Raw genomic sequence first — 27406 nt, forward strand, 5'->3', positions numbered from 1 at the left:
CTCAGAGAAGCCAAGGGCAGTGTCCACTTCTCTGCCTCCCTCCCTCCCTCCCTCCCTCCCTCCCTCCCTCCCTCTCTCTCTCTCTCTCTCTCTCTCTCTCTCTCTCTCTCTCTCTCCCTCCCTCCCTCTCTTTCCTCATCTCTTTCCGTCTCTACCTCGATCCTACTGACTTGCTGTAAAACTTCCTCAATTCGTTCCCCAGTGAAATGGATCCAAAAACGAAGGAAACTCCGATGCTGGAAAAGCAGTCTCCTTCTGACATTTTTCTCTTCCAAAGTGCAGCGTCTGGATGGAGAAGGAAATAGAAATAAAAAAAAGTTCCAGAAAACGTGAAAAATATATAAATAAATAAATAAAGCGCGTTTGCGGCACATCAATGACATAAATACATAAATAAAGCAAGACGCGGTGACCAGGGTGGTTTTATTCGCGCGCAAACACAGTAGCGCCACTTTACAGGGTTTCGTAGTGAAGCGCTACTTTCGTTTTCTCATCTATCTTTCAACAGCATTGTTTTCCCCGGGTGGGGAAGTGCACCATTCCTGGAGGTACTGCAATACCAGGTTGATGCGTGGAGTGGACAGAGCAAGCTCCTATTCCATCTCCCTGTTCCAAAAATCAATTTAATATATGGTCCCCAGATAGAGGACGTATCAGATATTAAACTGATAAGAACAGATACTACACTTGATCTTAGCCAAAAGGCCGAGAAGCGATAACCAGAATGGTGCCAGAATTCGCACCTCCCGGAGCAATCTCCCTGGCTGACCCGGACCGGGGTCTTCCCTCGCACCGTCGCTTGAGGCCCTTTCGCCTCTTTTTCTGACTCCTAGTGGGAGCTCAGCATGTGCCCATAGAAAGGAGGTCCTGGCCTCGGGCCTTCTCCCGGCTCCCAGAGTCCTCCACGGCTCTCGCCTCGTTAGGCGTCACTTAGCATACCCACGTTGTCCTCTTTCTAGCATTTGCATGCCCCGCCCCTTCCTGTCCTCTGCTTCTAGCCGGCTGGCCGGAAAGCCTGGCAGCCGGGGGATGCTGGGAATCAGGCCAGGATGCCCTGGACAGCTCCCCGACAGGAAGTGGCCGGCGCCTCGCCCTCGCCTACCCGGGACACTGCTCCCCTGTAGCCAAAGGCCTATAGATAAGGCTTGGCCGTTCGTGGCCGTTCGGGGACGGGCGGGGCGGGCAAAGAAGGAAAAGGACTCTGTATTTTCCTTCATTGCTCAGAGAAGCCAAGGGCAGTGTCCACTTCTCTGCCTCCCTCCCTCCCTCCCTCCCTCCCTCCCTCCCTCTCTCTCTCTCTCTCTCTCTCTCCCTCCCTCCCTCTCTTTCCTCATCTCTTTCCGTCTCTACCTCGATCCTACTGACTTGCTGTAAAACTTCCTCAATTCGTTCCCCAGTGAAATGGATCCAAAAACGAAGGAAACTCCGATGCTGGAAAAGCAGTCTCCTTCTGACATTTTTCTCTTCCAAAGTGCAGCGTCTGGATGGAGAAGGAAATAGAAATAAAAAAAAGTTCCAGAAAACGTGAAAAATATATAAATAAATAAATAAAGCGCGTTTGCGGCACATCAATGACATAAATACATAAATAAAGCAAGACGCGGTGACCAGGGTGGTTTTATTCGCGCGCAAACACAGTAGCGCCACTTTACAGGGTTTCGTAGTGAAGCGCTACTTTCGTTTTCTCATCTATCTTTCAACAGCATTGTTTTCCCCGGGTGGGGAAGTGCACCATTCCTGGAGGTACTGCAATACCAGGTTGATGCGTGGAGTGGACAGAGCAAGCTCCTATTCCATCTCCCTGTTCCAAAAATCAATTTAATATATGGTCCCCAGATAGAGGACGTATCAGATATTAAACTGATAAGAACAGATACTACACTTGATCTTAGCCAAAAGGCCGAGAAGCGATAACCAGAATGGTGCCAGAATTCGCACCTCCCGGAGCAATCTCCCTGGCTGACCCGGACCGGGGTCTTCCCTCGCACCGTCGCTTGAGGCCCTTTCGCCTCTTTTTCTGACTCCTAGTGGGAGCTCAGCATGTGCCCATAGAAAGGAGGTCCTGGCCTCGGGCCTTCTCCCGGCTCCCAGAGTCCTCCACGGCTCTCGCCTCGTTAGGCGTCACTTAGCATACCCACGTTGTCCTCTTTCTAGCATTTGCATGCCCCGCCCCTTCCTGTCCTCTGCTTCTAGCCGGCTGGCCGGAAAGCCTGGCAGCCGGGGGATGCTGGGAATCAGGCCAGGATGCCCTGGACAGCTCCCCGACAGGAAGTGGCCGGCGCCTCGCCCTCGCCTACCCGGGACACTGCTCCCCTGTAGCCAAAGGCCTATAGATAAGGCTTGGCCGTTCGTGGCCGTTCGGGGACGGGCGGGGCGGGCAAAGAAGGAAAAGGACTCTGTATTTTCCTTCATTGCTCAGAGAAGCCAAGGGCAGTGTCCACTTCTCTGCCTCCCTCCCTCCCTCCCTCCCTCCCTCCCTCCCTCTCTCTCTCTCTCTCTCTCTCTCCCTCCCTCCCTCTCTTTCCTCATCTCTTTCCGTCTCTACCTCGATCCTACTGACTTGCTGTAAAACTTCCTCAATTCGTTCCCCAGTGAAATGGATCCAAAAACGAAGGAAACTCCGATGCTGGAAAAGCAGTCTCCTTCTGACATTTTTCTCTTCCAAAGTGCAGCGTCTGGATGGAGAAGGAAATAGAAATAAAAAAAAGTTCCAGAAAACGTGAAAAATATATAAATAAATAAATAAAGCGCGTTTGCGGCACATCAATGACATAAATACATAAATAAAGCAAGACGCGGTGACCAGGGTGGTTTTATTCGCGCGCAAACACAGTAGCGCCACTTTACAGGGTTTCGTAGTGAAGCGCTACTTTCGTTTTCTCATCTATCTTTCAACAGCATTGTTTTCCCCGGGTGGGGAAGTGCACCATTCCTGGAGGTACTGCAATACCAGGTTGATGCGTGGAGTGGACAGAGCAAGCTCCTATTCCATCTCCCTGTTCCAAAAATCAATTTAATATATGGTCCCCAGATAGAGGACGTATCAGATATTAAACTGATAAGAACAGATACTACACTTGATCTTAGCCAAAAGGCCGAGAAGCGATAACCAGAATGGTGCCAGAATTCGCACCTCCCGGAGCAATCTCCCTGGCTGACCCGGACCGGGGTCTTCCCTCGCACCGTCGCTTGAGGCCCTTTCGCCTCTTTTTCTGACTCCTAGTGGGAGCTCAGCATGTGCCCATAGAAAGGAGGTCCTGGCCTCGGGCCTTCTCCCGGCTCCCAGAGTCCTCCACGGCTCTCGCCTCGTTAGGCGTCACTTAGCATACCCACGTTGTCCTCTTTCTAGCATTTGCATGCCCCGCCCCTTCCTGTCCTCTGCTTCTAGCCGGCTGGCCGGAAAGCCTGGCAGCCGGGGGATGCTGGGAATCAGGCCAGGATGCCCTGGACAGCTCCCCGACAGGAAGTGGCCGGCGCCTCGCCCTCGCCTACCCGGGACACTGCTCCCCTGTAGCCAAAGGCCTATAGATAAGGCTTGGCCGTTCGTGGCCGTTCGGGGACGGGCGGGGCGGGCAAAGAAGGAAAAGGACTCTGTATTTTCCTTCATTGCTCAGAGAAGCCAAGGGCAGTGTCCACTTCTCTGCCTCCCTCCCTCCCTCCCTCCCTCCCTCCCTCCCTCCCTCTCTCTCTCCCTCCGTCCCTCTCTTTCCTCATCTCTTTCCGTCTCTACCTCGATCCTACTGACTTGCTGTAAAAGTTCCTCAATTCGTTCCCCAGTGAAATGGATCCAAAAACGAAGGAAACTCCGATGCTGGAAAAGCAGTCTCCTTCTGACATTTTTCTCTTCCAAAGTGCAGCGTCTGGATGGAGAAGGAAATAGAAATAAAAAAAAGTTCCAGAAAACGTGAAAAATATATAAATAAATAAATAAAGCGCGTTTGCGGCACATCAATGACATAAATACATAAATAAAGCAAGACGCGGTGACCAGGGTGGTTTTATTCGCGCGCAAACACAGTAGCGCCACTTTACAGGGTTTCGTAGTGAAGCGCTACTTTCGTTTTCTCATCTATCTTTCAACAGCATTGTTTTCCCCGGGTGGGGAAGTGCACCATTCCTGGAGGTACTGCAATACCAGGTTGATGCGTGGAGTGGACAGAGCAAGCTCCTATTCCATCTCCCTGTTCCAAAAATCAATTTAATATATGGTCCCCAGATAGAGGACGTATCAGATATTAAACTGATAAGAACAGATACTACACTTGATCTTAGCCAAAAGGCCGAGAAGCGATAACCAGAATGGTGCCAGAATTCGCACCTCCCGGAGCAATCTCCCTGGCTGACCCGGACCGGGGTCTTCCCTCGCACCGTCGCTTGAGGCCCTTTCGCCTCTTTTTCTGACTCCTAGTGGGAGCTCAGCATGTGCCCATAGAAAGGAGGTCCTGGCCTCGGGCCTTCTCCCGGCTCCCAGAGTCCTCCACGGCTCTCGCCTCGTTAGGCGTCACTTAGCATACCCACGTTGTCCTCTTTCTAGCATTTGCATGCCCCGCCCCTTCCTGTCCTCTGCTTCTAGCCGGCTGGCCGGAAAGCCTGGCAGCCGGGGGATGCTGGGAATCAGGCCAGGATGCCCTGGACAGCTCCCCGACAGGAAGTGGCCGGCGCCTCGCCCTCGCCTACCCGGGACACTGCTCCCCTGTAGCCAAAGGCCTATAGATAAGGCTTGGCCGTTCGTGGCCGTTCGGGGACGGGCGGGGCGGGCAAAGAAGGAAAAGGACTCTGTATTTTCCTTCATTGCTCAGAGAAGCCAAGGGCAGTGTCCACTTCTCTGCCTCCCTCCCTCCCTCCCTCCCTCCCTCCCTCCCTCCCTCTCTCTCTCCCTCCCTCCCTCTCTTTCCTCATCTCTTTCCGTCTCTACCTCGATCCTACTGACTTGCTGTAAAAGTTCCTCAATTCGTTCCCCAGTGAAATGGATCCAAAAACGAAGGAAACTCCGATGCTGGAAAAGCAGTCTCCTTCTGACATTTTTCTCTTCCAAAGTGCAGCGTCTGGATGGAGAAGGAAATAGAAATAAAAAAAAGTTCCAGAAAACGTGAAAAATATATAAATAAATAAATAAAGCGCGTTTGCGGCACATCAATGACATAAATACATAAATAAAGCAAGACGCGGTGACCAGGGTGGTTTTATTCGCGCGCAAACACAGTAGCGCCACTTTACAGGGTTTCGTAGTGAAGCGCTACTTTCGTTTTCTCATCTATCTTTCAACAGCATTGTTTTCCCCGGGTGGGGAAGTGCACCATTCCTGGAGGTACTGCAATACCAGGTTGATGCGTGGAGTGGACAGAGCAAGCTCCTATTCCATCTCCCTGTTCCAAAAATCAATTTAATATATGGTCCCCAGATAGAGGACGTATCAGATATTAAACTGATAAGAACAGATACTACACTTGATCTTAGCCAAAAGGCCGAGAAGCGATAACCAGAATGGTGCCAGAATTCGCACCTCCCGGAGCAATCTCCCTGGCTGACCCGGACCGGGGTCTTCCCTCGCACCGTCGCTTGAGGCCCTTTCGCCTCTTTTTCTGACTCCTAGTGGGAGCTCAGCATGTGCCCATAGAAAGGAGGTCCTGGCCTCGGGCCTTCTCCCGGCTCCCAGAGTCCTCCACGGCTCTCGCCTCGTTAGGCGTCACTTAGCATACCCACGTTGTCCTCTTTCTAGCATTTGCATGCCCCGCCCCTTCCTGTCCTCTGCTTCTAGCCGGCTGGCCGGAAAGCCTGGCAGCCGGGGGATGCTGGGAATCAGGCCAGGATGCCCTGGACAGCTCCCCGACAGGAAGTGGCCGGCGCCTCGCCCTCGCCTACCCGGGACACTGCTCCCCTGTAGCCAAAGGCCTATAGATAAGGCTTGGCCGTTCGTGGCCGTTCGGGGACGGGCGGGGCGGGCAAAGAAGGAAAAGGACTCTGTATTTTCCTTCATTGCTCAGAGAAGCCAAGGGCAGTGTCCACTTCTCTCCCTCCCTCCCTCCCTCCCTCCCTCCCTCCCTCCCTCTCTCTCTCTCTCTCTCTCTCTCTCTCTCCCTCCCTCCCTCTCTTTCCTCATCTCTTTCCGTCTCTACCTCGATCCTACTGACTTGCTGTAAAACTTCCTCAATTCGTTCCCCAGTGAAATGGATCCAAAAACGAAGGAAACTCCGATGCTGGAAAAGCAGTCTCCTTCTGACATTTTTCTCTTCCAAAGTGCAGCGTCTGGATGGAGAAGGAAATAGAAATAAAAAAAAGTTCCAGAAAACGTGAAAAATATATAAATAAATAAATAAAGCGCGTTTGCGGCACATCAATGACATAAATACATAAATAAAGCAAGACGCGGTGACCAGGGTGGTTTTATTCGCGCGCAAACACAGTAGCGCCACTTTACAGGGTTTCGTAGTGAAGCGCTACTTTCGTTTTCTCATCTATCTTTCAACAGCATTGTTTTCCCCGGGTGGGGAAGTGCACCATTCCTGGAGGTACTGCAATACCAGGTTGATGCGTGGAGTGGACAGAGCAAGCTCCTATTCCATCTCCCTGTTCCAAAAATCAATTTAATATATGGTCCCCAGATAGAGGACGTATCAAGATATTAAACTGATAAGAACAGATACTACACTTGATCTTAGCCAAAAGGCCGAGAAGCGATAACCAGAATGGTGCCAGAATTCGCACCTCCCGGAGCAATCTCCCTGGCTGACCCGGACCGGGGTCTTCCCTCGCACCGTCGCTTGAGGCCCTTTCGCCTCTTTTTCTGACTCCTAGTGGGAGCTCAGCATGTGCCCATAGAAAGGAGGTCCTGGCCTCGGGCCTTCTCCCGGCTCCCAGAGTCCTCCACGGCTCTCGCCTCGTTAGGCGTCACTTAGCATACCCACGTTGTCCTCTTTCTAGCATTTGCATGCCCCGCCCCTTCCTGTCCTCTGCTTCTAGCCGGCTGGCCGGAAAGCCTGGCAGCCGGGGGATGCTGGGAATCAGGCCAGGATGCCCTGGACAGCTCCCCGACAGGAAGTGGCCGGCGCCTCGCCCTCGCCTACCCGGGACACTGCTCCCCTGTAGCCAAAGGCCTATAGATAAGGCTTGGCCGTTCGTGGCCGTTCGGGGACGGGCGGGGCGGGCAAAGAAGGAAAAGGACTCTGTATTTTCCTTCATTGCTCAGAGAAGCCAAGGGCAGTGTCCACTTCTCTGCCTCCCTCCCTCCCTCCCTCCCTCCCTCCCTCCCTCCCTCTCTCTCTCCCTCCGTCCCTCTCTTTCCTCATCTCTTTCCGTCTCTACCTCGATCCTACTGACTTGCTGTAAAAGTTCCTCAATTCGTTCCCCAGTGAAATGGATCCAAAAACGAAGGAAACTCCGATGCTGGAAAAGCAGTCTCCTTCTGACATTTTTCTCTTCCAAAGTGCAGCGTCTGGATGGAGAAGGAAATAGAAATAAAAAAAAGTTCCAGAAAACGTGAAAAATATATAAATAAATAAATAAAGCGCGTTTGCGGCACATCAATGACATAAATACATAAATAAAGCAAGACGCGGTGACCAGGGTGGTTTTATTCGCGCGCAAACACAGTAGCGCCACTTTACAGGGTTTCGTAGTGAAGCGCTACTTTCGTTTTCTCATCTATCTTTCAACAGCATTGTTTTCCCCGGGTGGGGAAGTGCACCATTCCTGGAGGTACTGCAATACCAGGTTGATGCGTGGAGTGGACAGAGCAAGCTCCTATTCCATCTCCCTGTTCCAAAAATCAATTTAATATATGGTCCCCAGATAGAGGACGTATCAGATATTAAACTGATAAGAACAGATACTACACTTGATCTTAGCCAAAAGGCCGAGAAGCGATAACCAGAATGGTGCCAGAATTCGCACCTCCCGGAGCAATCTCCCTGGCTGACCCGGACCGGGGTCTTCCCTCGCACCGTCGCTTGAGGCCCTTTCGCCTCTTTTTCTGACTCCTAGTGGGAGCTCAGCATGTGCCCATAGAAAGGAGGTCCTGGCCTCGGGCCTTCTCCCGGCTCCCAGAGTCCTCCACGGCTCTCGCCTCGTTAGGCGTCACTTAGCATACCCACGTTGTCCTCTTTCTAGCATTTGCATGCCCCGCCCCTTCCTGTCCTCTGCTTCTAGCCGGCTGGCCGGAAAGCCTGGCAGCCGGGGGATGCTGGGAATCAGGCCAGGATGCCCTGGACAGCTCCCCGACAGGAAGTGGCCGGCGCCTCGCCCTCGCCTACCCGGGACACTGCTCCCCTGTAGCCAAAGGCCTATAGATAAGGCTTGGCCGTTCGTGGCCGTTCGGGGACGGGCGGGGCGGGCAAAGAAGGAAAAGGACTCTGTATTTTCCTTCATTGCTCAGAGAAGCCAAGGGCAGTGTCCACTTCTCTGCCTCCCTCCCTCCCTCCCTCCCTCCCTCCCTCCCTCCCTCTCTCTCTCCCTCCGTCCCTCTCTTTCCTCATCTCTTTCCGTCTCTACCTCGATCCTACTGACTTGCTGTAAAAGTTCCTCAATTCGTTCCCCAGTGAAATGGATCCAAAAACGAAGGAAACTCCGATGCTGGAAAAGCAGTCTCCTTCTGACATTTTTCTCTTCCAAAGTGCAGCGTCTGGATGGAGAAGGAAATAGAAATAAAAAAAAGTTCCAGAAAACGTGAAAAATATATAAATAAATAAATAAAGCGCGTTTGCGGCACATCAATGACATAAATACATAAATAAAGCAAGACGCGGTGACCAGGGTGGTTTTATTCGCGCGCAAACACAGTAGCGCCACTTTACAGGGTTTCGTAGTGAAGCGCTACTTTCGTTTTCTCATCTATCTTTCAACAGCATTGTTTTCCCCGGGTGGGGAAGTGCACCATTCCTGGAGGTACTGCAATACCAGGTTGATGCGTGGAGTGGACAGAGCAAGCTCCTATTCCATCTCCCTGTTCCAAAAATCAATTTAATATATGGTCCCCAGATAGAGGACGTATCAGATATTAAACTGATAAGAACAGATACTACACTTGATCTTAGCCAAAAGGCCGAGAAGCGATAACCAGAATGGTGCCAGAATTCGCACCTCCCGGAGCAATCTCCCTGGCTGACCCGGACCGGGGTCTTCCCTCGCACCGTCGCTTGAGGCCCTTTCGCCTCTTTTTCTGACTCCTAGTGGGAGCTCAGCATGTGCCCATAGAAAGGAGGTCCTGGCCTCGGGCCTTCTCCCGGCTCCCAGAGTCCTCCACGGCTCTCGCCTCGTTAGGCGTCACTTAGCATACCCACGTTGTCCTCTTTCTAGCATTTGCATGCCCCGCCCCTTCCTGTCCTCTGCTTCTAGCCGGCTGGCCGGAAAGCCTGGCAGCCGGGGGATGCTGGGAATCAGGCCAGGATGCCCTGGACAGCTCCCCGACAGGAAGTGGCCGGCGCCTCGCCCTCGCCTACCCGGGACACTGCTCCCCTGTAGCCAAAGGCCTATAGATAAGGCTTGGCCGTTCGTGGCCGTTCGGGGACGGGCGGGGCGGGCAAAGAAGGAAAAGGACTCTGTATTTTCCTTCATTGCTCAGAGAAGCCAAGGGCAGTGTCCACTTCTCTGCCTCCCTCCCTCCCTCCCTCCCTCCCTCCCTCCCTCTCTCTCTCCCTCCCTCCCTCTCTTTCCTCATCTCTTTCCGTCTCTACCTCGATCCTACTGACTTGCTGTAAAAGTTCCTCAATTCGTTCCCCAGTGAAATGGATCCAAAAACGAAGGAAACTCCGATGCTGGAAAAGCAGTCTCCTTCTGACATTTTTCTCTTCCAAAGTGCAGCGTCTGGATGGAGAAGGAAATAGAAATAAAAAAAAGTTCCAGAAAACGTGAAAAATATATAAATAAATAAATAAAGCGCGTTTGCGGCACATCAATGACATAAATACATAAATAAAGCAAGACGCGGTGACCAGGGTGGTTTTATTCGCGCGCAAACACAGTAGCGCCACTTTACAGGGTTTCGTAGTGAAGCGCTACTTTCGTTTTCTCATCTATCTTTCAACAGCATTGTTTTCCCCGGGTGGGGAAGTGCACCATTCCTGGAGGTACTGCAATACCAGGTTGATGCGTGGAGTGGACAGAGCAAGCTCCTATTCCATCTCCCTGTTCCAAAAATCAATTTAATATATGGTCCCCAGATAGAGGACGTATCAGATATTAAACTGATAAGAACAGATACTACACTTGATCTTAGCCAAAAGGCCGAGAAGCGATAACCAGAATGGTGCCAGAATTCGCACCTCCCGGAGCAATCTCCCTGGCTGACCCGGACCGGGGTCTTCCCTCGCACCGTCGCTTGAGGCCCTTTCGCCTCTTTTTCTGACTCCTAGTGGGAGCTCAGCATGTGCCCATAGAAAGGAGGTCCTGGCCTCGGGCCTTCTCCCGGCTCCCAGAGTCCTCCACGGCTCTCGCCTCGTTAGGCGTCACTTAGCATACCCACGTTGTCCTCTTTCTAGCATTTGCATGCCCCGCCCCTTCCTGTCCTCTGCTTCTAGCCGGCTGGCCGGAAAGCCTGGCAGCCGGGGGATGCTGGGAATCAGGCCAGGATGCCCTGGACAGCTCCCCGACAGGAAGTGGCCGGCGCCTCGCCCTCGCCTACCCGGGACACTGCTCCCCTGTAGCCAAAGGCCTATAGATAAGGCTTGGCCGTTCGTGGCCGTTCGGGGACGGGCGGGGCGGGCAAAGAAGGAAAAGGACTCTGTATTTTCCTTCATTGCTCAGAGAAGCCAAGGGCAGTGTCCACTTCTCTCCCTCCCTCCCTCCCTCCCTCCCTCCCTCCCTCCTCTCTCTCTCTCTCTCTCTCTCTCTCTCTCCCTCCCTCCCTCTCTTTCCTCATCTCTTTCCGTCTCTACCTCGATCCTACTGACTTGCTGTAAAACTTCCTCAATTCGTTCCCCAGTGAAATGGATCCAAAAACGAAGGAAACTCCGATGCTGGAAAAGCAGTCTCCTTCTGACATTTTTCTCTTCCAAAGTGCAGCGTCTGGATGGAGAAGGAAATAGAAATAAAAAAAAGTTCCAGAAAACGTGAAAAATATATAAATAAATAAATAAAGCGCGTTTGCGGCACATCAATGACATAAATACATAAATAAAGCAAGACGCGGTGACCAGGGTGGTTTTATTCGCGCGCAAACACAGTAGCGCCACTTTACAGGGTTTCGTAGTGAAGCGCTACTTTCGTTTTCTCATCTATCTTTCAACAGCATTGTTTTCCCCGGGTGGGGAAGTGCACCATTCCTGGAGGTACTGCAATACCAGGTTGATGCGTGGAGTGGACAGAGCAAGCTCCTATTCCATCTCCCTGTTCCAAAAATCAATTTAATATATGGTCCCCAGATAGAGGACGTATCAAGATATTAAACTGATAAGAACAGATACTACACTTGATCTTAGCCAAAAGGCCGAGAAGCGATAACCAGAATGGTGCCAGAATTCGCACCTCCCGGAGCAATCTCCCTGGCTGACCCGGACCGGGGTCTTCCCTCGCACCGTCGCTTGAGGCCCTTTCGCCTCTTTTTCTGACTCCTAGTGGGAGCTCAGCATGTGCCCATAGAAAGGAGGTCCTGGCCTCGGGCCTTCTCCCGGCTCCCAGAGTCCTCCACGGCTCTCGCCTCGTTAGGCGTCACTTAGCATACCCACGTTGTCCTCTTTCTAGCATTTGCATGCCCCGCCCCTTCCTGTCCTCTGCTTCTAGCCGGCTGGCCGGAAAGCCTGGCAGCCGGGGGATGCTGGGAATCAGGCCAGGATGCCCTGGACAGCTCCCCGACAGGAAGTGGCCGGCGCCTCGCCCTCGCCTACCCGGGACACTGCTCCCCTGTAGCCAAAGGCCTATAGATAAGGCTTGGCCGTTCGTGGCCGTTCGGGGACGGGCGGGGCGGGCAAAGAAGGAAAAGGACTCTGTATTTTCCTTCATTGCTCAGAGAAGCCAAGGGCAGTGTCCACTTCTCTGCCTCCCTCCCTCCCTCCCTCCCTCCCTCCCTCCCTCCCTCTCTCTCTCCCTCCGTCCCTCTCTTTCCTCATCTCTTTCCGTCTCTACCTCGATCCTACTGACTTGCTGTAAAAGTTCCTCAATTCGTTCCCCAGTGAAATGGATCCAAAAACGAAGGAAACTCCGATGCTGGAAAAGCAGTCTCCTTCTGACATTTTTCTCTTCCAAAGTGCAGCGTCTGGATGGAGAAGGAAATAGAAATAAAAAAAAGTTCCAGAAAACGTGAAAAATATATAAATAAATAAATAAAGCGCGTTTGCGGCACATCAATGACATAAATACATAAATAAAGCAAGACGCGGTGACCAGGGTGGTTTTATTCGCGCGCAAACACAGTAGCGCCACTTTACAGGGTTTCGTAGTGAAGCGCTACTTTCGTTTTCTCATCTATCTTTCAACAGCATTGTTTTCCCCGGGTGGGGAAGTGCACCATTCCTGGAGGTACTGCAATACCAGGTTGATGCGTGGAGTGGACAGAGCAAGCTCCTATTCCATCTCCCTGTTCCAAAAATCAATTTAATATATGGTCCCCAGATAGAGGACGTATCAGATATTAAACTGATAAGAACAGATACTACACTTGATCTTAGCCAAAAGGCCGAGAAGCGATAACCAGAATGGTGCCAGAATTCGCACCTCCCGGAGCAATCTCCCTGGCTGACCCGGACCGGGGTCTTCCCTCGCACCGTCGCTTGAGGCCCTTTCGCCTCTTTTTCTGACTCCTAGTGGGAGCTCAGCATGTGCCCATAGAAAGGAGGTCCTGGCCTCGGGCCTTCTCCCGGCTCCCAGAGTCCTCCACGGCTCTCGCCTCGTTAGGCGTCACTTAGCATACCCACGTTGTCCTCTTTCTAGCATTTGCATGCCCCGCCCCTTCCTGTCCTCTGCTTCTAGCCGGCTGGCCGGAAAGCCTGGCAGCCGGGGGATGCTGGGAATCAGGCCAGGATGCCCTGGACAGCTCCCCGACAGGAAGTGGCCGGCGCCTCGCCCTCGCCTACCCGGGACACTGCTCCCCTGTAGCCAAAGGCCTATAGATAAGGCTTGGCCGTTCGTGGCCGTTCGGGGACGGGCGGGGCGGGCAAAGAAGGAAAAGGACTCTGTATTTTCCTTCATTGCTCAGAGAAGCCAAGGGCAGTGTCCACTTCTCTGCCTCCCTCCCTCCCTCCCTCCCTCCCTCCCTCCCTCTCTCTCTCCCCTCCCTCCCTCTCTTTCCTCATCTCTTTCCGTCTCTACCTCGATCCTACTGACTTGCTGTAAAAGTTCCTCAATTCGTTCCCCAGTGAAATGGATCCAAAAACGAAGGAAACTCCGATGCTGGAAAAGCAGTCTCCTTCTGACATTTTTCTCTTCCAAGTGCAGCGTCTGGATGGAGAAGGAAATAGAAATAAAAAAAAGTTCCAGAAAACGTGAAAAATATATAAATAAATAAATAAAGCGCGTTTGCGGCACATCAATGACATAAATACATAAATAAAGCAAGACGCGGTGACCAGGGTGGTTTTATTCGCGCGCAAACACAGTAGCGCCACTTTACAGGGTTTCGTAGTGAAGCGCTACTTTCGTTTTCTCATCTATCTTTCAACAGCATTGTTTTCCCCGGGTGGGGAAGTGCACCATTCCTGGAGGTACTGCAATACCAGGTTGATGCGTGGAGTGGACAGAGCAAGCTCCTATTCCATCTCCCTGTTCCAAAAATCAATTTAATATATGGTCCCCAGATAGAGGACGTATCAGATATTAAACTGATAAGAACAGATACTACACTTGATCTTAGCCAAAAGGCCGAGAAGCGATAACCAGAATGGTGCCAGAATTCGCACCTCCCCGGAGCAATCTCCCTGGCTGACCCGGACCGGGGTCTTCCCTCGCACCGTCGCTTGAGGCCCTTTCGCCTCTTTTTCTGACTCCTAGTGGGAGCTCAGCATGTGCCCATAGAAAGGAGGTCCTGGCCTCGGGCCTTCTCCCGGCTCCCAGAGTCCTCCACGGCTCTCGCCTCGTTAGGCGTCACTTAGCATACCCACGTTGTCCTCTTTCTAGCATTTGCATGCCCCGCCCCTTCCTGTCCTCTGCTTCTAGCCGGCTGGCCGGAAAGCCTGGCAGCCGGGGGATGCTGGGAATCAGGCCAGGATGCCCTGGACAGCTCCCCGACAGGAAGTGGCCGGCGCCTCGCCCTCGCCTACCCGGGACACTGCTCCCCTGTAGCCAAAGGCCTATAGATAAGGCTTGGCCGTTCGTGGCCGTTCGGGGACGGGCGGGGCGGGCAAAGAAGGAAAAGGACTCTGTATTTTCCTTCATTGCTCAGAGAAGCCAAGGGCAGTGTCCACTTCTCTGCCTCCCTCCCTCCCTCCCTCCTCCTCCCTCCCTCCCTCTCTCTCTCCCTCCCTCCCTCTCTTTCCTCATCTCTTTCCGTCTCTACCTCGATCCTACTGACTTGCTGTAAAAGTTCCTCAATTCGTTCCCCAGTGAAATGGATCCAAAAACGAAGGAAACTCCGATGCTGGAAAAGCAGTCTCCTTCTGACATTTTTCTCTTCCAAAGTGCAGCGTCTGGATGGAGAAGGAAATAGAAATAAAAAAAAGTTCCAGAAAACGTGAAAAATATATAAATAAATAAATAAAGCGCGTTTGCGGCACATCAATGACATAAATACATAAATAAAGCAAGACGCGGTGACCAGGGTGGTTTTATTCGCGCGCAAACACAGTAGCGCCACTTTACAGGGTTTCGTAGTGAAGCGCTACTTTCGTTTTCTCATCTATCTTTCAACAGCATTGTTTTCCCCGGGTGGGGAAGTGCACCATTCCTGGAGGTACTGCAATACCAGGTTGATGCGTGGAGTGGACAGAGCAAGCTCCTATTCCATCTCCCTGTTCCAAAAATCAATTTAATATATGGTCCCCAGATAGAGGACGTATCAGATATTAAACTGATAAGAACAGATACTACACTTGATCTTAGCCAAAAGGCCGAGAAGCGATAACCAGAATGGTGCCAGAATTCGCACCTCCCGGAGCAATCTCCCTGGCTGACCCGGACCGGGGTCTTCCCTCGCACCGTCGCTTGAGGCCCTTTCGCCTCTTTTTCTGACTCCTAGTGGGAGCTCAGCATGTGCCCATAGAAAGGAGGTCCTGGCCTCGGGCCTTCTCCCGGCTCCCAGAGTCCTCCACGGCTCTCGCCTCGTTAGGCGTCACTTAGCATACCCACGTTGTCCTCTTTCTAGCATTTGCATGCCCCGCCCCTTCCTGTCCTCTGCTTCTAGCCGGCTGGCCGGAAAGCCTGGCAGCCGGGGGATGCTGGGAATCAGGCCAGGATGCCCTGGACAGCTCCCCGACAGGAAGTGGCCGGCGCCTCGCCCTCGCCTACCCGGGACACTGCTCCCCTGTAGCCAAAGGCCTATAGATAAGGCTTGGCCGTTCGTGGCCGTTCGGGGACGGGCGGGGCGGGCAAAGAAGGAAAAGGACTCTGTATTTTCCTTCATTGCTCAGAGAAGCCAAGGGCAGTGTCCACTTCTCTGCCTCCCTCCCTCCCTCCCTCCCTCCCTCCCTCCCTCCCTCTCTCTCTCCCTCCGTCCCTCTCTTTCCTCATCTCTTTCCGTCTCTACCTCGATCCTACTGACTTGCTGTAAAAGTTCCTCAATTCGTTCCCCAGTGAAATGGATCCAAAAACGAAGGAAACTCCGATGCTGGAAAAGCAGTCTCCTTCTGACATTTTTCTCTTCCAAAGTGCAGCGTCTGGATGGAGAAGGAAATAGAAATAAAAAAAAGTTCCAGAAAACGTGAAAAATATATAAATAAATAAATAAAGCGCGTTTGCGGCACATCAATGACATAAATACATAAATAAAGCAAGACGCGGTGACCAGGGTGGTTTTATTCGCGCGCAAACACAGTAGCGCCACTTTACAGGGTTTCGTAGTGAAGCGCTACTTTCGTTTTCTCATCTATCTTTCAACAGCATTGTTTTCCCCGGGTGGGGAAGTGCACCATTCCTGGAGGTACTGCAATACCAGGTTGATGCGTGGAGTGGACAGAGCAAGCTCCTATTCCATCTCCCTGTTCCAAAAATCAATTTAATATATGGTCCCCAGATAGAGGACGTATCAGATATTAAACTGATAAGAACAGATACTACACTTGATCTTAGCCAAAAGGCCGAGAAGCGATAACCAGAATGGTGCCAGAATTCGCACCTCCCGGAGCAATCTCCCTGGCTGACCCGGACCGGGGTCTTCCCTCGCACCGTCGCTTGAGGCCCTTTCGCCTCTTTTTCTGACTCCTAGTGGGAGCTCAGCATGTGCCCATAGAAAGGAGGTCCTGGCCTCGGGCCTTCTCCCGGCTCCCAGAGTCCTCCACGGCTCTCGCCTCGTTAGGCGTCACTTAGCATACCCACGTTGTCCTCTTTCTAGCATTTGCATGCCCCGCCCCTTCCTGTCCTCTGCTTCTAGCCGGCTGGCCGGAAAGCCTGGCAGCCGGGGGATGCTGGGAATCAGGCCAGGATGCCCTGGACAGCTCCCCGACAGGAAGTGGCCGGCGCCTCGCCCTCGCCTACCCGGGACACTGCTCCCCTGTAGCCAAAGGCCTATAGATAAGGCTTGGCCGTTCGTGGCCGTTCGGGGACGGGCGGGGCGGGCAAAGAAGGAAAAGGACTCTGTATTTTCCTTCATTGCTCAGAGAAGCCAAGGGCAGTGTCCACTTCTCTGCCTCCCTCCCTCCCTCCCTCCCTCCCTCCCTCCCTCTCTCTCTCCCTCCCTCCCTCTCTTTCCTCATCTCTTTCCGTCTCTACCTCGATCCTACTGACTTGCTGTAAAAGTTCCTCAATTCGTTCCCCAGTGAAATGGATCCAAAAACGAAGGAAACTCCGATGCTGGAAAAGCAGTCTCCTTCTGACATTTTTCTCTTCCAAAGTGCAGCGTCTGGATGGAGAAGGAAATAGAAATAAAAAAAAGTTCCAGAAAACGTGAAAAATATATAAATAAATAAATAAAGCGCGTTTGCGGCACATCAATGACATAAATACATAAATAAAGCAAGACGCGGTGACCAGGGTGGTTTTATTCGCGCGCAAACACAGTAGCGCCACTTTACAGGGTTTCGTAGTGAAGCGCTACTTTCGTTTTCTCATCTATCTTTCAACAGCATTGTTTTCCCCGGGTGGGGAAGTGCACCATTCCTGGAGGTACTGCAATACCAGGTTGATGCGTGGAGTGGACAGAGCAAGCTCCTATTCCATCTCCCTGTTCCAAAAATCAATTTAATATATGGTCCCCAGATAGAGGACGTATCAGATATTAAACTGATAAGAACAGATACTACACTTGATCTTAGCCAAAAGGCCGAGAAGCGATAACCAGAATGGTGCCAGAATTCGCACCTCCCGGAGCAATCTCCCTGGCTGACCCGGACCGGGGTCTTCCCTCGCACCGTCGCTTGAGGCCCTTTCGCCTCTTTTTCTGACTCCTAGTGGGAGCTCAGCATGTGCCCATAGAAAGGAGGTCCTGGCCTCGGGCCTTCTCCCGGCTCCCAGAGTCCTCCACGGCTCTCGCCTCGTTAGGCGTCACTTAGCATACCCACGTTGTCCTCTTTCTAGCATTTGCATGCCCCGCCCCTTCCTGTCCTCTGCTTCTAGCCGGCTGGCCGGAAAGCCTGGCAGCCGGGGGATGCTGGGAATCAGGCCAGGATGCCCTGGACAGCTCCCCGACAGGAAGTGGCCGGCGCCTCGCCCTCGCCTACCCGGGACACTGCTCCCCTGTAGCCAAAGGCCTATAGATAAGGCTTGGCCGTTCGTGGCCGTTCGGGGACGGGCGGGGCGGGCAAAGAAGGAAAAGGACTCTGTATTTTCCTTCATTGCTCAGAGAAGCCAAGGGCAGTGTCCACTTCTCTCCCTCCCTCCCTCCCTCCCTCCCTCCCTCCCTCCCTCTCTCTCTCTCTCTCTCTCTCTCTCTCTCCCTCCCTCCCTCTCTTTCCTCATCTCTTTCCGTCTCTACCTCGATCCTACTGACTTGCTGTAAAACTTCCTCAATTCGTTCCCCAGTGAAATGGATCCAAAAACGAAGGAAACTCCGATGCTGGAAAAGCAGTCTCCTTCTGACATTTTTCTCTTCCAAAGTGCAGCGTCTGGATGGAGAAGGAAATAGAAATAAAAAAAAGTTCCAGAAAACGTGAAAAATATATAAATAAATAAATAAAGCGCGTTTGCGGCACATCAATGACATAAATACATAAATAAAGCAAGACGCGGTGACCAGGGTGGTTTTATTCGCGCGCAAACACAGTAGCGCCACTTTACAGGGTTTCGTAGTGAAGCGCTACTTTCGTTTTCTCATCTATCTTTCAACAGCATTGTTTTCCCCGGGTGGGGAAGTGCACCATTCCTGGAGGTACTGCAATACCAGGTTGATGCGTGGAGTGGACAGAGCAAGCTCCTATTCCATCTCCCTGTTCCAAAAATCAATTTAATATATGGTCCCCAGATAGAGGACGTATCAAGATATTAAACTGATAAGAACAGATACTACACTTGATCTTAGCCAAAAGGCCGAGAAGCGATAACCAGAATGGTGCCAGAATTCGCACCTCCCGGAGCAATCTCCCTGGCTGACCCGGACCGGGGTCTTCCCTCGCACCGTCGCTTGAGGCCCTTTCGCCTCTTTTTCTGACTCCTAGTGGGAGCTCAGCATGTGCCCATAGAAAGGAGGTCCTGGCCTCGGGCCTTCTCCCGGCTCCCAGAGTCCTCCACGGCTCTCGCCTCGTTAGGCGTCACTTAGCATACCCACGTTGTCCTCTTTCTAGCATTTGCATGCCCCGCCCCTTCCTGTCCTCTGCTTCTAGCCGGCTGGCCGGAAAGCCTGGCAGCCGGGGGATGCTGGGAATCAGGCCAGGATGCCCTGGACAGCTCCCCGACAGGAAGTGGCCGGCGCCTCGCCCTCGCCTACCCGGGACACTGCTCCCCTGTAGCCAAAGGCCTATAGATAAGGCTTGGCCGTTCGTGGCCGTTCGGGGACGGGCGGGGCGGGCAAAGAAGGAAAAGGACTCTGTATTTTCCTTCATTGCTCAGAGAAGCCAAGGGCAGTGTCCACTTCTCTGCCTCCCTCCCTCCCTCCCTCCCTCCCTCCCTCCCTCCCTCTCTCTCTCCCTCCGTCCCTCTCTTTCCTCATCTCTTTCCGTCTCTACCTCGATCCTACTGACTTGCTGTAAAAGTTCCTCAATTCGTTCCCCAGTGAAATGGATCCAAAAACGAAGGAAACTCCGATGCTGGAAAAGCAGTCTCCTTCTGACATTTTTCTCTTCCAAAGTGCAGCGTCTGGATGGAGAAGGAAATAGAAATAAAAAAAAGTTCCAGAAAACGTGAAAAATATATAAATAAATAAATAAAGCGCGTTTGCGGCACATCAATGACATAAATACATAAATAAAGCAAGACGCGGTGACCAGGGTGGTTTTATTCGCGCGCAAACACAGTAGCGCCACTTTACAGGGTTTCGTAGTGAAGCGCTACTTTCGTTTTCTCATCTATCTTTCAACAGCATTGTTTTCCCCGGGTGGGGAAGTGCACCATTCCTGGAGGTACTGCAATACCAGGTTGATGCGTGGAGTGGACAGAGCAAGCTCCTATTCCATCTCCCTGTTCCAAAAATCAATTTAATATATGGTCCCCAGATAGAGGACGTATCAGATATTAAACTGATAAGAACAGATACTACACTTGATCTTAGCCAAAAGGCCGAGAAGCGATAACCAGAATGGTGCCAGAATTCGCACCTCCCGGAGCAATCTCCCTGGCTGACCCGGACCGGGGTCTTCCCTCGCACCGTCGCTTGAGGCCCTTTCGCCTCTTTTTCTGACTCCTAGTGGGAGCTCAGCATGTGCCCATAGAAAGGAGGTCCTGGCCTCGGGCCTTCTCCCGGCTCCCAGAGTCCTCCACGGCTCTCGCCTCGTTAGGCGTCACTTAGCATACCCACGTTGTCCTCTTTCTAGCATTTGCATGCCCCGCCCCTTCCTGTCCTCTGCTTCTAGCCGGCTGGCCGGAAAGCCTGGCAGCCGGGGGATGCTGGGAATCAGGCCAGGATGCCCTGGACAGCTCCCCGACAGGAAGTGGCCGGCGCCTCGCCCTCGCCTACCCGGGACACTGCTCCCCTGTAGCCAAAGGCCTATAGATAAGGCTTGGCCGTTCGTGGCCGTTCGGGGACGGGCGGGGCGGGCAAAGAAGGAAAAGGACTCTGTATTTTCCTTCATTGCTCAGAGAAGCCAAGGGCAGTGTCCACTTCTCTGCCTCCCTCCCTCCCTCCCTCCCTCCCTCCCTCCCTCTCTCTCTCCCTCCCTCCCTCTCTTTCCTCATCTCTTTCCGTCTCTACCTCGATCCTACTGACTTGCTGTAAAAGTTCCTCAATTCGTTCCCCAGTGAAATGGATCCAAAAACGAAGGAAACTCCGATGCTGGAAAAGCAGTCTCCTTCTGACATTTTTCTCTTCCAAAGTGCAGCGTCTGGATGGAGAAGGAAATAGAAATAAAAAAAAGTTCCAGAAAACGTGAAAAATATATAAATAAATAAATAAAGCGCGTTTGCGGCACATCAATGACATAAATACATAAATAAAGCAAGACGCGGTGACCAGGGTGGTTTTATTCGCGCGCAAACACAGTAGCGCCACTTTACAGGGTTTCGTAGTGAAGCGCTACTTTCGTTTTCTCATCTATCTTTCAACAGCATTGTTTTCCCCGGGTGGGGAAGTGCACCATTCCTGGAGGTACTGCAATACCAGGTTGATGCGTGGAGTGGACAGAGCAAGCTCCTATTCCATCTCCCTGTTCCAAAAATCAATTTAATATATGGTCCCCAGATAGAGGACGTATCAGATATTAAACTGATAAGAACAGATACTACACTTGATCTTAGCCAAAAGGCCGAGAAGCGATAACCAGAATGGTGCCAGAATTCGCACCTCCCGGAGCAATCTCCCTGGCTGACCCGGACCGGGGTCTTCCCTCGCACCGTCGCTTGAGGCCCTTTCGCCTCTTTTTCTGACTCCTAGTGGGAGCTCAGCATGTGCCCATAGAAAGGAGGTCCTGGCCTCGGGCCTTCTCCCGGCTCCCAGAGTCCTCCACGGCTCTCGCCTCGTTAGGCGTCACTTAGCATACCCACGTTGTCCTCTTTCTAGCATTTGCATGCCCCGCCCCTTCCTGTCCTCTGCTTCTAGCCGGCTGGCCGGAAAGCCTGGCAGCCGGGGGATGCTGGGAATCAGGCCAGGATGCCCTGGACAGCTCCCCGACAGGAAGTGGCCGGCGCCTCGCCCTCGCCTACCCGGGACACTGCTCCCCTGTAGCCAAAGGCCTATAGATAAGGCTTGGCCGTTCGTGGCCGTTCGGGGACGGGCGGGGCGGGCAAAGAAGGAAAAGGACTCTGTATTTTCCTTCATTGCTCAGAGAAGCCAAGGGCAGTGTCCACTTCTCTGCCTCCCTCCCTCCCTCCCTCCCTCCCTCCCTCCCTCTCTCTCTCCCTCCCTCCCTCTCTTTCCTCATCTCTTTCCGTCTCTACCTCGATCCTACTGACTTGCTGTAAAAGTTCCTCAATTCGTTCCCCAGTGAAATGGATCCAAAAACGAAGGAAACTCCGATGCTGGAAAAGCAGTCTCCTTCTGACATTTTTCTCTTCCAAAGTGCAGCGTCTGGATGGAGAAGGAAATAGAAATAAAAAAAAGTTCCAGAAAACGTGAAAAATATATAAATAAATAAATAAAGCGCGTTTGCGGCACATCAATGACATAAATACATAAATAAAGCAAGACGCGGTGACCAGGGTGGTTTTATTCGCGCGCAAACACAGTAGCGCCACTTTACAGGGTTTCGTAGTGAAGCGCTACTTTCGTTTTCTCATCTATCTTTCAACAGCATTGTTTTCCCCGGGTGGGGAAGTGCACCATTCCTGGAGGTACTGCAATACCAGGTTGATGCGTGGAGTGGACAGAGCAAGCTCCTATTCCATCTCCCTGTTCCAAAAATCAATTTAATATATGGTCCCCAGATAGAGGACGTATCAGATATTAAACTGATAAGAACAGATACTACACTTGATCTTAGCCAAAAGGCCGAGAAGCGATAACCAGAATGGTGCCAGAATTCGCACCTCCCGGAGCAATCTCCCTGGCTGACCCGGACCGGGGTCTTCCCTCGCACCGTCGCTTGAGGCCCTTTCGCCTCTTTTTCTGACTCCTAGTGGGAGCTCAGCATGTGCCCATAGAAAGGAGGTCCTGGCCTCGGGCCTTCTCCCGGCTCCCAGAGTCCTCCACGGCTCTCGCCTCGTTAGGCGTCACTTAGCATACCCACGTTGTCCTCTTTCTAGCATTTGCATGCCCCGCCCCTTCCTGTCCTCTGCTTCTAGCCGGCTGGCCGGAAAGCCTGGCAGCCGGGGGATGCTGGGAATCAGGCCAGGATGCCCTGGACAGCTCCCCGACAGGAAGTGGCCGGCGCCTCGCCCTCGCCTACCCGGGACACTGCTCCCCTGTAGCCAAAGGCCTATAGATAAGGCTTGGCCGTTCGTGGCCGTTCGGGGACGGGCGGGGCGGGCAAAGAAGGAAAAGGACTCTGTATTTTCCTTCATTGCTCAGAGAAGCCAAGGGCAGTGTCCACTTCTCTGCCTCCCTCCCTCCCTCCCTCCCTCCCTCCCTCCCTCCCTCTCTCTCTCCCTCCGTCCCTCTCTTTCCTCATCTCTTTCCGTCTCTACCTCGATCCTACTGACTTGCTGTAAAAGTTCCTCAATTCGTTCCCCAGTGAAATGGATCCAAAAACGAAGGAAACTCCGATGCTGGAAAAGCAGTCTCCTTCTGACATTTTTCTCTTCCAAAGTGCAGCGTCTGGATGGAGAAGGAAATAGAAATAAAAAAAAGTTCCAGAAAACGTGAAAAATATATAAATAAATAAATAAAGCGCGTTTGCGGCACATCAATGACATAAATACATAAATAAAGCAAGACGCGGTGACCAGGGTGGTTTTATTCGCGCGCAAACACAGTAGCGCCACTTTACAGGGTTTCGTAGTGAAGCGCTACTTTCGTTTTCTCATCTATCTTTCAACAGCATTGTTTTCCCCGGGTGGGGAAGTGCACCATTCCTGGAGGTACTGCAATACCAGGTTGATGCGTGGAGTGGACAGAGCAAGCTCCTATTCCATCTCCCTGTTCCAAAAATCAATTTAATATATGGTCCCCAGATAGAGGACGTATCAGATATTAAACTGATAAGAACAGATACTACACTTGATCTTAGCCAAAAGGCCGAGAAGCGATAACCAGAATGGTGCCAGAATTCGCACCTCCCGGAGCAATCTCCCTGGCTGACCCGGACCGGGGTCTTCCCTCGCACCGTCGCTTGAGGCCCTTTCGCCTCTTTTTCTGACTCCTAGTGGGAGCTCAGCATGTGCCCATAGAAAGGAGGTCCTGGCCTCGGGCCTTCTCCCGGCTCCCAGAGTCCTCCACGGCTCTCGCCTCGTTAGGCGTCACTTAGCATACCCACGTTGTCCTCTTTCTAGCATTTGCATGCCCCGCCCCTTCCTGTCCTCTGCTTCTAGCCGGCTGGCCGGAAAGCCTGGCAGCCGGGGGATGCTGGGAATCAGGCCAGGATGCCCTGGACAGCTCCCCGACAGGAAGTGGCCGGCGCCTCGCCCTCGCCTACCCGGGACACTGCTCCCCTGTAGCCAAAGGCCTATAGATAAGGCTTGGCCGTTCGTGGCCGTTCGGGGACGGGCGGGGCGGGCAAAGAAGGAAAAGGACTCTGTATTTTCCTTCATTGCTCAGAGAAGCCAAGGGCAGTGTCCACTTCTCTCCCTCCCTCCCTCCCTCCCTCCCTCCCTCCCTCCTCTCTCTCTCTCTCTCTCTCTCTCTCTCTCCCTCCCTCCCTCTCTTTCCTCATCTCTTTCCGTCTCTACCTCGATCCTACTGACTTGCTGTAAAACTTCCTCAATTCGTTCCCCAGTGAAATGGATCCAAAAACGAAGGAAACTCCGATGCTGGAAAAGCAGTCTCCTTCTGACATTTTTCTCTTCCAAAGTGCAGCGTCTGGATGGAGAAGGAAATAGAAATAAAAAAAAGTTCCAGAAAACGTGAAAAATATATAAATAAATAAATAAAGCGCGTTTGCGGCACATCAATGACATAAATACATAAATAAAGCAAGACGCGGTGACCAGGGTGGTTTTATTCGCGCGCAAACACAGTAGCGCCACTTTACAGGGTTTCGTAGTGAAGCGCTACTTTCGTTTTCTCATCTATCTTTCAACAGCATTGTTTTCCCCGGGTGGGGAAGTGCACCATTCCTGGAGGTACTGCAATACCAGGTTGATGCGTGGAGTGGACAGAGCAAGCTCCTATTCCATCTCCCTGTTCCAAAAATCAATTTAATATATGGTCCCCAGATAGAGGACGTATCAAGATATTAAACTGATAAGAACAGATACTACACTTGATCTTAGCCAAAAGGCCGAGAAGCGATAACCAGAATGGTGCCAGAATTCGCACCTCCCGGAGCAATCTCCCTGGCTGACCCGGACCGGGGTCTTCCCTCGCACCGTCGCTTGAGGCCCTTTCGCCTCTTTTTCTGACTCCTAGTGGGAGCTCAGCATGTGCCCATAGAAAGGAGGTCCTGGCCTCGGGCCTTCTCCCGGCTCCCAGAGTCCTCCACGGCTCTCGCCTCGTTAGGCGTCACTTAGCATACCCACGTTGTCCTCTTTCTAGCATTTGCATGCCCCGCCCCTTCCTGTCCTCTGCTTCTAGCCGGCTGGCCGGAAAGCCTGGCAGCCGGGGGATGCTGGGAATCAGGCCAGGATGCCCTGGACAGCTCCCCGACAGGAAGTGGCCGGCGCCTCGCCCTCGCCTACCCGGGACACTGCTCCCCTGTAGCCAAAGGCCTATAGATAAGGCTTGGCCGTTCGTGGCCGTTCGGGGACGGGCGGGGCGGGCAAAGAAGGAAAAGGACTCTGTATTTTCCTTCATTGCTCAGAGAAGCCAAGGGCAGTGTCCACTTCTCTGCCTCCCTCCCTCCCTCCCTCCCTCCCTCCCTCCCTCCCTCTCTCTCTCTCTCTCTCTCTCTCTCTCTCTCTCTCTCTCTCCCTCCCTCCCTCTCTTTCCTCATCTCTTTCCGTCTCTACCTCGATCCTACTGACTTGCTGTAAAACTTCCTCAATTCGTTCCCCAGTGAAATGGATCCAAAAACGAAGGAAACTCCGATGCTGGAAAAGCAGTCTCCTTCTGACATTTTTCTCTTCCAAAGTGCAGCGTCTGGATGGAGAAGGAAATAGAAATAAAAAAAAGTTCCAGAAAACGTGAAAAATATATAAATAAATAAATAAAGCGCGTTTGCGGCACATCAATGACATAAATACATAAATAAAGCAAGACGCGGTGACCAGGGTGGTTTTATTCGCGCGCAAACACAGTAGCGCCACTTTACAGGGTTTCGTAGTGAAGCGCTACTTTCGTTTTCTCATCTATCTTTCAACAGCATTGTTTTCCCCGGGTGGGGAAGTGCACCATTCCTGGAGGTACTGCAATACCAGGTTGATGCGTGGAGTGGACAGAGCAAGCTCCTATTCCATCTCCCTGTTCCAAAAATCAATTTAATATATGGTCCCCAGATAGAGGACGTATCAGATATTAAACTGATAAGAACAGATACTACACTTGATCTTAGCCAAAAGGCCGAGAAGCGATAACCAGAATGGTGCCAGAATTCGCACCTCCCGGAGCAATCTCCCTGGCTGACCCGGACCGGGGTCTTCCCTCGCACCGTCGCTTGAGGCCCTTTCGCCTCTTTTTCTGACTCCTAGTGGGAGCTCAGCATGTGCCCATAGAAAGGAGGTCCTGGCCTCGGGCCTTCTCCCGGCTCCCAGAGTCCTCCACGGCTCTCGCCTCGTTAGGCGTCACTTAGCATACCCACGTTGTCCTCTTTCTAGCATTTGCATGCCCCGCCCCTTCCTGTCCTCTGCTTCTAGCCGGCTGGCCGGAAAGCCTGGCAGCCGGGGGATGCTGGGAATCAGGCCAGGATGCCCTGGACAGCTCCCCGACAGGAAGTGGCCGGCGCCTCGCCCTCGCCTACCCGGGACACTGCTCCCCTGTAGCCAAAGGCCTATAGATAAGGCTTGGCCGTTCGTGGCCGTTCGGGGACGGGCGGGGCGGGCAAAGAAGGAAAAGTACTCTGTATTTTCCTTCATTGCTCAGAGAAGCCAAGGGCAGTGTCCACTTCTCTGCCTCCCTCCCTCCCTCCCTCCCTCCCTCCCTCCCTCCCTCTCTCTCTCCCTCCGTCCCTCTCTTTCCTCATCTCTTTCCGTCTCTACCTCGATCCTACTGACTTGCTGTAAAAGTTCCTCAATTCGTTCCCCAGTGAAATGGATCCAAAAACGAAGGAAACTCCGATGCTGGAAAAGCAGTCTCCTTCTGACATTTTTCTCTTCCAAAGTGCAGCGTCTGGATGGAGAAGGAAATAGAAATAAAAAAAAGTTCCAGAAAACGTGAAAAATATATAAATAAATAAATAAAGCGCGTTTGCGGCACATCAATGACATAAATACATAAATAAAGCAAGACGCGGTGACCAGGGTGGTTTTATTCGCGCGCAAACACAGTAGCGCCACTTTACAGGGTTTCGTAGTGAAGCGCTACTTTCGTTTTCTCATCTATCTTTCAACAGCATTGTTTTCCCCGGGTGGGGAAGTGCACCATTCCTGGAGGTACTGCAATACCAGGTTGATGCGTGGAGTGGACAGAGCAAGCTCCTATTCCATCTCCCTGTTCCAAAAATCAATTTAATATATGGTCCCCAGATAGAGGACGTATCAGATATTAAACTGATAAGAACAGATACTACACTTGATCTTAGCCAAAAGGCCGAGAAGCGATAACCAGAATGGTGCCAGAATTCGCACCTCCCGGAGCAATCTCCCTGGCTGACCCGGACCGGGGTCTTCCCTCGCACCGTCGCTTGAGGCCCTTTCGCCTCTTTTTCTGACTCCTAGTGGGAGCTCAGCATGTGCCCATAGAAAGGAGGTCCTGGCCTCGGGCCTTCTCCCGGCTCCCAGAGTCCTCCACGGCTCTCGCCTCGTTAGGCGTCACTTAGCATACCCACGTTGTCCTCTTTCTAGCATTTGCATGCCCCGCCCCTTCCTGTCCTCTGCTTCTAGCCGGCTGGCCGGAAAGCCTGGCAGCCGGGGGATGCTGGGAATCAGGCCAGGATGCCCTGGACAGCTCCCCGACAGGAAGTGGCCGGCGCCTCGCCCTCGCCTACCCGGGACACTGCTCCCCTGTAGCCAAAGGCCTATAGATAAGGCTTGGCCGTTCGTGGCCGTTCGGGGACGGGCGGGGCGGGCAAAGAAGGAAAAGGACTCTGTATTTTCCTTCATTGCTCAGAGAAGCCAAGGGCAG

The 27406-nt window shown here is 52.5% G+C and overlaps 23 non-coding genes across 23 annotated transcripts; all 23 read right to left on the reverse strand.

The window, feature by feature from the left end:
- Positions 1–526: 526 nt before the first annotated feature.
- LOC146816991 (U2 spliceosomal RNA) lies at positions 527–717 on the reverse strand. Its single transcript, XR_014964672.1, has one exon. It is a non-coding gene; the product is annotated as a U2 spliceosomal RNA (small nuclear RNA).
- Positions 718–1721: 1004 nt separating this feature from the next.
- On the reverse strand, positions 1722–1912 carry LOC146816992 (U2 spliceosomal RNA). The gene has a single exon (XR_014964673.1). It is a non-coding gene; the product is annotated as a U2 spliceosomal RNA (small nuclear RNA).
- Positions 1913–2916: 1004 nt separating this feature from the next.
- On the reverse strand, positions 2917–3107 carry LOC146816993 (U2 spliceosomal RNA). The gene has a single exon (XR_014964674.1). It is a non-coding gene; the product is annotated as a U2 spliceosomal RNA (small nuclear RNA).
- A 994-nt stretch (positions 3108–4101) lies between these two features.
- Positions 4102–4292, reverse strand: LOC146816994 (U2 spliceosomal RNA). Its single transcript, XR_014964675.1, has one exon. It is a non-coding gene; the product is annotated as a U2 spliceosomal RNA (small nuclear RNA).
- Positions 4293–5286: 994 nt separating this feature from the next.
- LOC146816995 (U2 spliceosomal RNA) lies at positions 5287–5477 on the reverse strand. The gene has a single exon (XR_014964676.1). It is a non-coding gene; the product is annotated as a U2 spliceosomal RNA (small nuclear RNA).
- Positions 5478–6487: 1010 nt separating this feature from the next.
- Positions 6488–6679, reverse strand: LOC146816996 (U2 spliceosomal RNA). The gene has a single exon (XR_014964882.1). It is a non-coding gene; the product is annotated as a U2 spliceosomal RNA (small nuclear RNA).
- Positions 6680–7673: 994 nt separating this feature from the next.
- LOC146816997 (U2 spliceosomal RNA) lies at positions 7674–7864 on the reverse strand. Its single transcript, XR_014964678.1, has one exon. It is a non-coding gene; the product is annotated as a U2 spliceosomal RNA (small nuclear RNA).
- Positions 7865–8858: 994 nt separating this feature from the next.
- Positions 8859–9049, reverse strand: LOC146816998 (U2 spliceosomal RNA). Its single transcript, XR_014964679.1, has one exon. It is a non-coding gene; the product is annotated as a U2 spliceosomal RNA (small nuclear RNA).
- Positions 9050–10039: 990 nt separating this feature from the next.
- On the reverse strand, positions 10040–10230 carry LOC146816999 (U2 spliceosomal RNA). Its single transcript, XR_014964680.1, has one exon. It is a non-coding gene; the product is annotated as a U2 spliceosomal RNA (small nuclear RNA).
- Positions 10231–11239: 1009 nt separating this feature from the next.
- On the reverse strand, positions 11240–11431 carry LOC146817000 (U2 spliceosomal RNA). The gene has a single exon (XR_014964883.1). It is a non-coding gene; the product is annotated as a U2 spliceosomal RNA (small nuclear RNA).
- A 994-nt stretch (positions 11432–12425) lies between these two features.
- Positions 12426–12616, reverse strand: LOC146817001 (U2 spliceosomal RNA). The gene has a single exon (XR_014964681.1). It is a non-coding gene; the product is annotated as a U2 spliceosomal RNA (small nuclear RNA).
- A 990-nt stretch (positions 12617–13606) lies between these two features.
- LOC146817002 (U2 spliceosomal RNA) lies at positions 13607–13797 on the reverse strand. Its single transcript, XR_014964682.1, has one exon. It is a non-coding gene; the product is annotated as a U2 spliceosomal RNA (small nuclear RNA).
- A 993-nt stretch (positions 13798–14790) lies between these two features.
- Positions 14791–14981, reverse strand: LOC146817003 (U2 spliceosomal RNA). Its single transcript, XR_014964683.1, has one exon. It is a non-coding gene; the product is annotated as a U2 spliceosomal RNA (small nuclear RNA).
- A 994-nt stretch (positions 14982–15975) lies between these two features.
- On the reverse strand, positions 15976–16166 carry LOC146817004 (U2 spliceosomal RNA). Its single transcript, XR_014964684.1, has one exon. It is a non-coding gene; the product is annotated as a U2 spliceosomal RNA (small nuclear RNA).
- Positions 16167–17156: 990 nt separating this feature from the next.
- Positions 17157–17347, reverse strand: LOC146817005 (U2 spliceosomal RNA). The gene has a single exon (XR_014964685.1). It is a non-coding gene; the product is annotated as a U2 spliceosomal RNA (small nuclear RNA).
- A 1010-nt stretch (positions 17348–18357) lies between these two features.
- Positions 18358–18549, reverse strand: LOC146817006 (U2 spliceosomal RNA). The gene has a single exon (XR_014964884.1). It is a non-coding gene; the product is annotated as a U2 spliceosomal RNA (small nuclear RNA).
- Positions 18550–19543: 994 nt separating this feature from the next.
- LOC146817007 (U2 spliceosomal RNA) lies at positions 19544–19734 on the reverse strand. The gene has a single exon (XR_014964686.1). It is a non-coding gene; the product is annotated as a U2 spliceosomal RNA (small nuclear RNA).
- Positions 19735–20724: 990 nt separating this feature from the next.
- Positions 20725–20915, reverse strand: LOC146817008 (U2 spliceosomal RNA). The gene has a single exon (XR_014964687.1). It is a non-coding gene; the product is annotated as a U2 spliceosomal RNA (small nuclear RNA).
- Positions 20916–21905: 990 nt separating this feature from the next.
- Positions 21906–22096, reverse strand: LOC146817009 (U2 spliceosomal RNA). Its single transcript, XR_014964689.1, has one exon. It is a non-coding gene; the product is annotated as a U2 spliceosomal RNA (small nuclear RNA).
- A 994-nt stretch (positions 22097–23090) lies between these two features.
- Positions 23091–23281, reverse strand: LOC146817010 (U2 spliceosomal RNA). Its single transcript, XR_014964690.1, has one exon. It is a non-coding gene; the product is annotated as a U2 spliceosomal RNA (small nuclear RNA).
- Positions 23282–24290: 1009 nt separating this feature from the next.
- On the reverse strand, positions 24291–24482 carry LOC146817011 (U2 spliceosomal RNA). Its single transcript, XR_014964885.1, has one exon. It is a non-coding gene; the product is annotated as a U2 spliceosomal RNA (small nuclear RNA).
- A 1026-nt stretch (positions 24483–25508) lies between these two features.
- LOC146817012 (U2 spliceosomal RNA) lies at positions 25509–25699 on the reverse strand. Its single transcript, XR_014964691.1, has one exon. It is a non-coding gene; the product is annotated as a U2 spliceosomal RNA (small nuclear RNA).
- A 994-nt stretch (positions 25700–26693) lies between these two features.
- Positions 26694–26884, reverse strand: LOC146817013 (U2 spliceosomal RNA). The gene has a single exon (XR_014964692.1). It is a non-coding gene; the product is annotated as a U2 spliceosomal RNA (small nuclear RNA).
- Positions 26885–27406: the final 522 nt, after the last annotated feature.

The sequence above is a fragment of the Triturus cristatus genome, chromosome 6, assembly GCF_964204655.1.
Source record: "Triturus cristatus chromosome 6, aTriCri1.1, whole genome shotgun sequence".
NCBI classification, from domain to species: Eukaryota; Metazoa; Chordata; class Amphibia; order Caudata; family Salamandridae; genus Triturus; species Triturus cristatus.